Source organism: Pteropus vampyrus, unplaced genomic scaffold (genome assembly GCF_000151845.1).
Source record: "Pteropus vampyrus isolate Shadow unplaced genomic scaffold, Pvam_2.0 Scaffold21, whole genome shotgun sequence".
Taxonomy (NCBI): Eukaryota; Metazoa; Chordata; class Mammalia; order Chiroptera; family Pteropodidae; genus Pteropus; species Pteropus vampyrus.
In genome coordinates this window covers 9,134,934-9,144,988 of record NW_011888802.1, presented here as the reverse complement: position 1 = coordinate 9,144,988, position 10,055 = coordinate 9,134,934, and positions in this window count along the sequence as shown.

Here is a 10,055-nt window from a genome sequence, read left to right as displayed (position 1 = left end):
GGCTTTCTTAAGGAAAAAATAAACCTAAAAAAGTTATATTACTAGGTCATTACTGCACATTAACCTGCCCAGCTGGGAGTTTATGATTAGATCACCCTGCAAAGTTACTTGTGAATTCCTCTTTTGTCCAAATGGGGTCCATCCCATAAGACTTCTCACTTCAGATGCCAGTCACAAATCCTGGGCCACCTTCTGACAACTGGCTATAAATTGGGGGTTTCTAAACTCTCCCCTTCAGGTTCAACAATCTGATAGAACGGCTTGCAGAACTCAGGGACACACTTTACTGGTTTATTATAAAAGAAACAATACAGGAACAACCAAATTTGTCTTTTGGACGTGGACACTTTTCTCAGGCCTCTGGAAACCAAATTGAAGAGATGTATAGTTCAGGGTTTGGGGAAGGAGGTGTTAGAAGCTTCTACACTGTCCATTCTCTGGGAGACCATCCTTCATCTTAGCACTTTGACGTGTTTTCCAACCTGGAAGCTCTCTGAGGAATCTCATTGTTCAGGAGTTTTTATAGAGCTCAGTCTCCAGCCCTCCTTCACTACCCACAGGTCAGGGGTGAAAGTTTCAATTTGCTACTCTCTTGGTCTTTCTTATGACCATCCCCTACCCTGAGGCTAAATGGTGCCCCATCCTATATCACTTGATAATCATAAACTCAGATGTGATCCAAAGGGGCCAGTTTTGAAACACAAAAGATATTTCTTTTGCTCAGGAAATTTTAAGGGTTTTAGGAGCTCTGTGTCAGAAACTGGGGACAGATACCAAATGTATTTTTGTATTATACCACATACACCATGTTTAAAGGGTGTAACAGAAAGAACTACTCTTGAAAGTCAGACTTTCATTTGTAAGAATAGGACTCAAGAGAAAAAGGTTCCCTGAATTCCAAACTCCATTCTATAAATATCAAGATCCAGAATCTAGAGAACTCAAGAGTTTTAGAATGTATGCAGGAATAGAAGTGAAAGCAATTTTTCAGACTGATGAGACAATAGTTTATCTGGTTGGATCAAAGGGGGAGAAATTGAGAAAAGAGAATAAAAATTAAAAATAGATGAGTGTTTCTGAGAGGGCCCTGGCCTTGAACTCTCCAGAAATTGAACCTCTGGGGAGTTGGACACTATCAGTTCTCCCAATAACTTTGAAAGTCTGAAAGAGAATTGTATTCTAATTGCTATCTAGACTCCGGGAGTGATTATTCTTATAGAATTTCCTACACTATGATAGAAATTTGAACATATATATATTTTTAATTCTACATTATGTGACATTTCATGCTTATAATAAAAATAGTGTGCCTTTTTAATTTCTAAATAAATGAATGTATTTCTATATTAAATATATTGAAGAGAGCCAGGAATATGATATGTCTTTTGGACATGGACACTTTTCTCAGGCCTCCGGAAATGCTATTTTTCAGATCTCTTCTTTGAATACAAGACTGCTAGTTTCCTGGTAGCAGTTACTAGAGATGAAAGCAAAGGAAGTGAACTGAAAATAGATGAACCATCTTTCTAGAATGGTTTGAAAACCTCGAAACTTACCATGACAGAATTGTCAGAGTGAATCTCTAATGTAAAAAAGAATCAAGCATCAGAAGATATCTTATCGTAATCAGTGGATTCAAAGATGGTGAGGTGCTCAGTCACTATTATGAATTGCAGTGGAAACATCACTTTTTGGAGCCATAATCTGACAAATGGAACCAATGGAAAATGTCTTCTGTTGCCCTAGAGGCTTCTTAAAGTATTAGATTCTTCTTGTTGTTCTGATTGGGTATCTTTTGCTACTCCATTTTTAAAATTGCTGATTCGATCCTTCACTTCATCCAATCTGTTGATTCCCTCTAACATACTCCATCTCAGATATTGTATTCTTCATTTCTGACTTGTTCTCTTTTATGTTTTCCATCTTCATCTTTATGTTTTCTATGTCTTTGTTAAAGTTCTCACTAAATTCATCTCCTCTTCCCCTAAGTTCATTGAGCATCCTTAAAACCAGTGCTTTGAACTCTGCATCTAGTAGAGTGCTTGTCTCTATGTTGTTGAATTATTTTCCTGGAGCTTTGTTCTGTTCTTTCATGTGGGACTTATTTCTTTGTCTCCCTATTTTAGCTGCCTCCTTGTGTTTGCTTTCATGTATTAGGTAGGGCTTCTAAGTCTCCCAGTATTAGTAGAGTGGCTTTATGTAATAGGTGTCCTATGGGGCCCAGTGGTGAAGTCTTCCCTGGTTACCTGAACCAGATGCTAAGGGTGGGTCCCTTGTGTGGGTTGTGTGTGCCCTCCTATTGTAGTTGAGCCTTGGTTGCTGTTTGCATGTCCTTGAGAAGGATTGACCCTTGGGCTGATGGGTTGTGAGGATTGGCCAGTGAAAGGCTAACCCTACAGAACAGGATTCACTAGCAGGGCTCTGATGCCTGCCCAGTCTGCCCTTTGGATATATCCTTTTCAGATAAAGTCCTGAGTGGAGCTCTGGATAGTCAAAGCAGGCCACTGGTGTGTCGACCCAAGGGCCTCCTGCAGGGGCCCAGCTGCAGGCCAAGTTTAGCTGCAGTCTGTGCACTTCTGGGGCTACTTGGTAATCCACAGATGGCTGCCACACTTGCTGGGCTTAGAGGTGTCCTGAGAGGCCAAGCCTGGAATCGAGACTGGCTGCCGCTAGTGTCAGGCTTGGGGCTGCTCAGCAACGGTTACAGGGCATGCTGAGGGCAGATGCTGCTTTTTGGGTTTTGTGAGTCTTTGAGAGATTTTAGGAAAGTCCACAATATGAGCCAAGATAGACCATTTGTATGGAAAAAAAAATCACTGAAGGAAGTTTGGGTGGGCCTGCAAGTTTGGGAGAGGTAGAGCCAAAGGGAATCACCTGGGCAGAGTAGCCTGTGTTAACCAGATTGGTGAAGACTCAGATATGGTGGCCACCTGTGTGTGCACGATGAGATGGGGGAGGACCCAACAAAGGAACAATGGGCACTGCCAGCATTTCTGTCTGGAAGAAAGCCACTCCTCTAGTTCTCTGCCTGAAGCCAGACAACTCTGTTTCTCCCCATGTGTCTCTGGCACTCTTCGAGCAGCTGCCCCAGGGCTGGGAGTTCAGAGCGAGTGAGTCCATCACCAAGTAAGTCCATGTGTGGGCCCTTTAAGCATAATGTCTGTGACTCCTGCAGCCCTCCGTCTCACTCAGCTACAATCTCTGCTGGTTTTTCACCACCAGAGGTTGTGGAAACTTTTCTTCTTGTCACTGGAACCCTGGGCCGAGGATCACAGTATGGATCTGAAACCCTTCGCTCCTCTGAGGCAGTCTCTACAGCCAAAGCTACCCTCTTGATACTTGACCACCACATGCGGTTGGGGGATTGGCCCCTTTTGCTTCTCTATCCCTCCTACCAGTCTCAAAGTGAACCCTTATGTATGATTCCAGTTATAGGACTTCTGTTCAGCCAGACTCAGGTGACTCTCAGTGATGGTTGTTCTGTAGTTTTGCTGTAATTTTGATATGGTCATGAAAGGAGGCAAGCACAGTATCTATCTTCTATGCTCTCTTGACCAGAATCCTGAAGCTTTCAAAATGAGGCAAAATGACCACATCAGCCTTGGATTCACATAATAAAATTACTTTTTTTGTGAAATCAATCATAATAAAATGATTATGGTAACTATAACTGTTATTAAGTCTGAGATGGAAATTTCATATTTCAGAATTCCTTAATATAATAGTTCGATAGGGACATTTTAAGGTACTGTGCATATATCAAGTATTTTCTGCATTGACTTTTTTCCTCTTAGGATTTGGGCAAGCATGGAATAGAGCCAACATGTTTTTCTTTATAGGGCAGCATAAGGAGCGATATTTGTTATAACATTTGTTCTGTCTCACCAACTCTGCTGAGTGGGCCAACCAAGCTGATTACATAGCAATTTAGGTTTTTGGAAGATTTTTCAGCCATTTGAGTAAGGGTAAAGGTAATGTTCTCTGTAAAAAATACCTTGCCTAATATGTCTGAAGAGCACTAAGGTGATGTCATGGCAGCTTAGATGTTGCAGCACTGAGATGGAATCTTAGTAAGGACAGGTTCACTGCAAATAGTAATTGTTATCAGTATGGCTAACAACAGCTAGGTTCAACTTCTTTCCCTCAGTTGTAATTAAGTGGAGGTCCTAAACTATCTGTAATAAGAAAAAAAATTACATTTGTCATAGATCTTCATATATCATCAGGATTTTATTGTCAAATATGAGTGAATTCTGCAAACATTTTCTCAGTAAGATGATGGTAATTACAGATGTGGATATAAAATTAAATCTACCCTAATTTTTATGTTAGAAATGAGTGGAGGGAAGGAATTTTGCAAGAACATAATTTTCAGGGAAGTGGCTAAATAATTTAGCACAATACTCAACATTTTCTCTATATTAACAAAATGTCTAAACTCTTAGCCTATACTTTTTAACATGTTGGTTTTCTCTAAATGACAGGGAGTAGCATACTACAAACATTTATTTTTTTATGCTGGATCATAATAAAAAGAAAGGTATTTAAGAAGTAGAGTTTGTTCATGTCTTCTTGAATCAAAATGAAATATAAAACAAATGAACTTCCTTAATATGTATAAATAACATAATGAAAATATTAATATAAAATATATTTATCATGCAAAAATATAATATTATAGACCAAGTACTGGTCTAAGTATTTTATATATAGTAACTCATTTAATCCTTTAACAACACAGTGAAATTTATCATGCAAAAATATAATATTATAGACCAAGTACTGGTCTAAGTATTTTATATCTAGTAACTCATTTAATCCTTTAACAACACAGTGAAATTGTTAGTGTTATCCCCATTTTCCAGGTAAGAAGCTGAGGCAATAAGGGGCTAAATAAATTATCGAAGTCACAAAGTGGGAATTGGTTAATCTGAGATTCCAATTCATACAGCCTACCACAAAAGTCCCTTGTTTACATAGTATATTACATTACCACTAAAGTAATAATAAAACTAACATTTCTTTTATACTTCCCTACTACAGACACTGCTAACACAATTAATCCTCACAAAAACCCTACAAGGTAAGTACTATTAGTATACATATTTCTCAGAGGCAGTCTCTGAGACCCAGAGAGGTTAAGTGGCTTGTTATCATCACAGCTAATAAATAATGGAGCTGCGATTCATACTCGAGAAATCTAGTTGGAGAATCTGCTATTAACTATTCTGCTATTTACCTGTCAAAAATTTTTTAAGTAGGCAATTAATTTAGCTATGTCCCAGAATCATAATAATCAAAATTAAGTGGTTTGTTAAGGTTGTTCCTTTTTAAATTTTACCTCATTTCTAATGGTTGGATCAATGTGAAAAACATTATGCTATGCAAGAAGTAAAGCTTATCACATAGGAATTGGTGGATAGAGATCTAGTTTGCTATGGATTTTCTGGGTTGGCCCATTGGGTTGATCAACTTTACCAGTTTATTAAAATATTTTCTTCTTTCTATTTTTTTAAAGGTAGATATAGTCATAATCTTCATTCACTGGTAACTAAAATCACTACATTATTAAGACATACTGGGTTTGAATTTTCCACTTAGTAGTTGTGTGATTTTGAGCAAGTAAATCAACCTGAATTTTCATGTTAGTAATTAGTAGAGGGAAGGAATTTTGCAGAAACATAGTTTTCAGGGAACTGGCTAAATAATTTAACTATTTAACTACCTATGTCTCACTTTACTCAGTTATAAAGCAGGAATAATAGTAGCTCCTGTATCATGGGGTTGCTGTTAGGGATGAATGAGTATTTCTATGTAAAATGATTGGAGCAATGCCTTGCATATTATATTACTATACATGTCTGATAGCACTAACTCTCGAACTCACCAGGCATAATTCTACCTCAGGGCCTTTGCATGGGTTTCGCTTTCTACTTGGACCAGTCTTTTCCTCAGTTGGGTGCATGGCTCATTTCTCATTTCTTTTAGATTTTTAGTTAAATACTATCTTTAGCGTAGGCTTTTGCTAGTTGCACTCTCTAAAATTACAATGCCTTCCCCAACCTCTTCATACACTTTATCCGCTTTCCTTGCTTTATGTATTTCTTATCATTTATGTATCTCCTTATATTCTTCATAACATTTCTTCTGTTGCTTTATGTTTTTTGGATGCTTTATGTTTTACTAATTTGTCTTGTTTAGTCTGTGTCTCTTCTCACTAGGATGCAATCTCCATGAGAACAGAGATTTCTTTCTGTTTTGCTCTGGAATGTGTTCCCTACAGCTAGAATAACATGGTACATAGTAGGTGCTTAATCAATATTTGTTCCATACATTCATGTATGAATAAATATTTTCTCCCAATATAAGAGGTATTACATGTCAGATTCTATGTGATATCTTTGATTTAGTATTAAAAATGATGCAGACCCTCGAGTCTTTATAGAGTTGTAAAATCTGCTTCTAGCTTTGGTTTGAATGAGAAAAGATGTTGTTTTCTCCAGAATGTAGCCCAGGGCACATGACTTGTATTGGAAGCAGAGGACAGATTTCAAGCCATCACCTTTGTACCTGACAGAAGTGTAAATTCTTCTTTATTGAGAGGATCATCTGAGACAATATGATGTTAAAATGTTTTTTAAAAAACTATAAATTGATTGGTAAATATCTGTCATCTATTTATCTATCATCTATCTATCATTTATCTATCATCTATCATCTAATTATCTATTGAGTTTATGCATATCAAACATAGGGTTCAAATTTCTTTCTGATTAGGTCGATATTATGTTATTATTAATTTTGAATTATTAGCAATAAGTTTTATATAAACCTATATTTATTTAAAATGTTATAAGGAATAATTTCAATAGAAATTGCTGCATTTAAAATCAATGAAAATTTGCTTGAAATTTTACTTTTAAATGCAAGAAAATTTTGGTCAATGAGAATTGGGTGGCCTTTTTGGGGTTTTAATTCAAAATCGCTTCATTATGGCTTGGTTTTGAAATTTTTACTTTATTTTAAATCACTGAGAAAAAAATGGATAACTTCTATAACAAGATGAAGCAAGTATTTTCTACCTCGAAAAGTTTAAGAGCAATGTTTTCTGGCCTCAGCCTAGAAATAGTAGGTGGTCCATTACTCTGTTTTAAAATTTGCATATATTAGCATGCCTAAATTATATTAGTAATTAAAGATATCCCATATATATTTTGTCTCCATTTTTCTATATCAATGTATTAATCTAAAGTTTTCTTTTTCTTTTTTTTATTCACATATTCACATTTAATTTCTTTACCTAGAGATTTTTTTCCTTCCATTATCAGTTTGTCTCAGAAAAAAATGTTATAAATTCCTATAAAAAAGAGAATGTATAATGTGCACTGGCTTCTAAGAGCTTTTTCTTCATTCTTTGCTGAGGGCCTAACTGACCTATGAGAAGGGCTGAGGACTACAATCCAGCATTTTAGATAATCTGGGTAGGCTCTCTCTTCCAAGGTATAGTCTGCTCAATATCTCTCTGATTTGAAATTGTGATTTATATCCTGTTGTCTTATATCTAGACTCTCTCTCTGTAGTCACTTCAGTTGTACATTATCCTGGTTTTCAGTATCAGTTTCTTTTCAAGACTTTTCTAGACTTTTTCTCTTGGGTTAACCTGGGTGTTACAATTTGTAGTTTAGGGGTCAGTCTAAGTAGAGATGAGAACTGTACTTAAATTTTCAACACAGTGGAGTTCAAATACATGGGGAAAGATGCACATTCACTTCCAGCAAGTCAGAGAACATTCAGATAGAAGTTACCAATTAAGCTGAGAGTGGAAGGATGAGTAAATATGAATAAGTAAGGATAAGGAAGGGCAAATTAGCATGGGAGGCAGCGGGAACTCCATATACTTACGTATTCAAGGCATGGGAGCTTGTGGATTATGGTATATGGAGTCTTGAGGAGAGTATTGAAGGAGAAGCATGTACCAAGAGGTATCACAATGGCCTTTTAGTTTTAATTTTAGGCTGTTGACCAGCATTATTCGTCCATAACACAATCATCTAAAAGTTTATTAAGATATAATGAGAGAGAAAATTCTGCTAATCCTTTAAAAACTAATTATGAAGTACCAAAGTTTATACATAATTTGCTTTAAGAGATATGAATTAGAATCACATAAAGATTATATATATAGTAACATTGCTCTCACTTGTATTCTCTTATTTGCTTGAGTGATAGATTTACAGTCCGAGATCAGGTCATTATATTTATCTCTGAGAATGCCCATGGGAGTGAGTGACTCTTATTAGTATCATTTATCAAGAGTAGATTATGACTGAGATACTCCTAAGAAGATTGTATGGATGATGAGGCTAGATGAATGGGTTGGGGCCTAATTTTGAAAGCCCTTCAAAGACATGTTAAGTAAAGATTTGACTGCACTGGATAGTCATTTCTAGTGCAGATCTGTGTTGCTGGAAGAAATTAGGCAGCAATGTGAGGGCAGGAGATTGAAGCCTAGGAAACCAGTTATAAGGAGGTTGCGATATGGCCTGAATTCAGGGCATGTCAATGGGGATGGATAAGGATGGATTAATGAGTCATTTCAGAGGTCAAGCAACATAATGTGGCAACTAAATGTTAGTGGGAAATTAGGCAGAAGGAGGAATAAAAACAATGTGTGGGGGGGATCACATATTTGGTAGGGTGACAGTGTTATTGAATATGGTAGAGCTCACAGAGATGAATCAAGTATTTGGGGAAAATAATAAATGCAACTTTGGACAATTTTGTATTTAAAGTGTTCCTAGGACATCTATGTCGGTAGGCATGATGATAATAAAGTAAATAGAACATTTATCAAGTACTTATTTGTTGCCAAACACTAGGCTGTATGCATTTTTTTCTCAATTTAAGGATGATAAAAGTGAGCCATCTTGAAAATAAATCATTTGCCTCTGAATTGTGGCTGGGAGTTAAACATAGAGACTTTGGTTTCAAAGCCTGTATATACATCCATTGCCACTGCACCATATATAGCCTCTGAGATTTAGAAGGAATGTCAGGGATCTAGATGGAGATTTGAGAGCTATCAGTTTATAAGTGATCACTGTGGTTGTAAAAGGAGGTGAGTTTTCCTAGGGAGAGATTATAGAGGAAGAATGCTGGCAGAACACATCTGTACAACTTAAGCAGAATAAAGTGATTATAGACATTTAATGTCATGCAATATTGTTAAGACTTCTTCACATTGATTTCCTGTTGTAAGCAAATGGCTTTCTAAGTGCAGTAATGTCCCTTTGTTCAAGAAGTTCATCTCTCATTTCTTTGCGGATGAAGCCAATTTAACGATATGTATGACTAATTATTTTCTTAAGAAATAGAGATGAAGAGGTGAACTTCTGAACTGCTTTCTAATGGCAGGTTGAAATGGAAGGATTGGGGTTAGATGAACTGTCTCTTTCTTTGTAAGGCTATGAGTGTTTTGCATCTTTATTTCACTTAGTATAGCTAGATTTATTCACTATTGGTCAGGATGATATATTGGGAAGGAAAACTATAGGAAATTATAACATAAAAGAAAGAAAACACCCAGCTTTTTGATGTTGCTCCACAGGCTAATTTAGAATTATTATTTTTAGTGCGATGTCCAGAAATAAAAATGCTTTATTGTTTCACAGCTCCCCTCAGCCTATTTTTAAAATTTATTTAAAAAAATTCTTTTCCAGTTATAACAGAAGTGGTTTTAAAGGATCCGGAAGCCTCTAACACGTATTATCACAAACCCTAGTTTCCAATACATTCCCTAGTACAAATAATCTGGTGCTGAGCATAATTTTTTTGTAAGTGTGCCCTAGCTTGGAGCTACATAATCTCAATCTCTGCCTCTGTGTGTGCATGGCCTTTTTCCTCCATGTGCTTGATCTCCCTCTGTCTTTCTCTTATAAGGATACCTATCATTGGATATAGGGCTTATATGAATAATCCAAGATCTTGTCTCAAGATTCTTAATATCTACAAAGAACTTTTTTCTATATGAGGTCATGGTCACAGGTACTATGGAC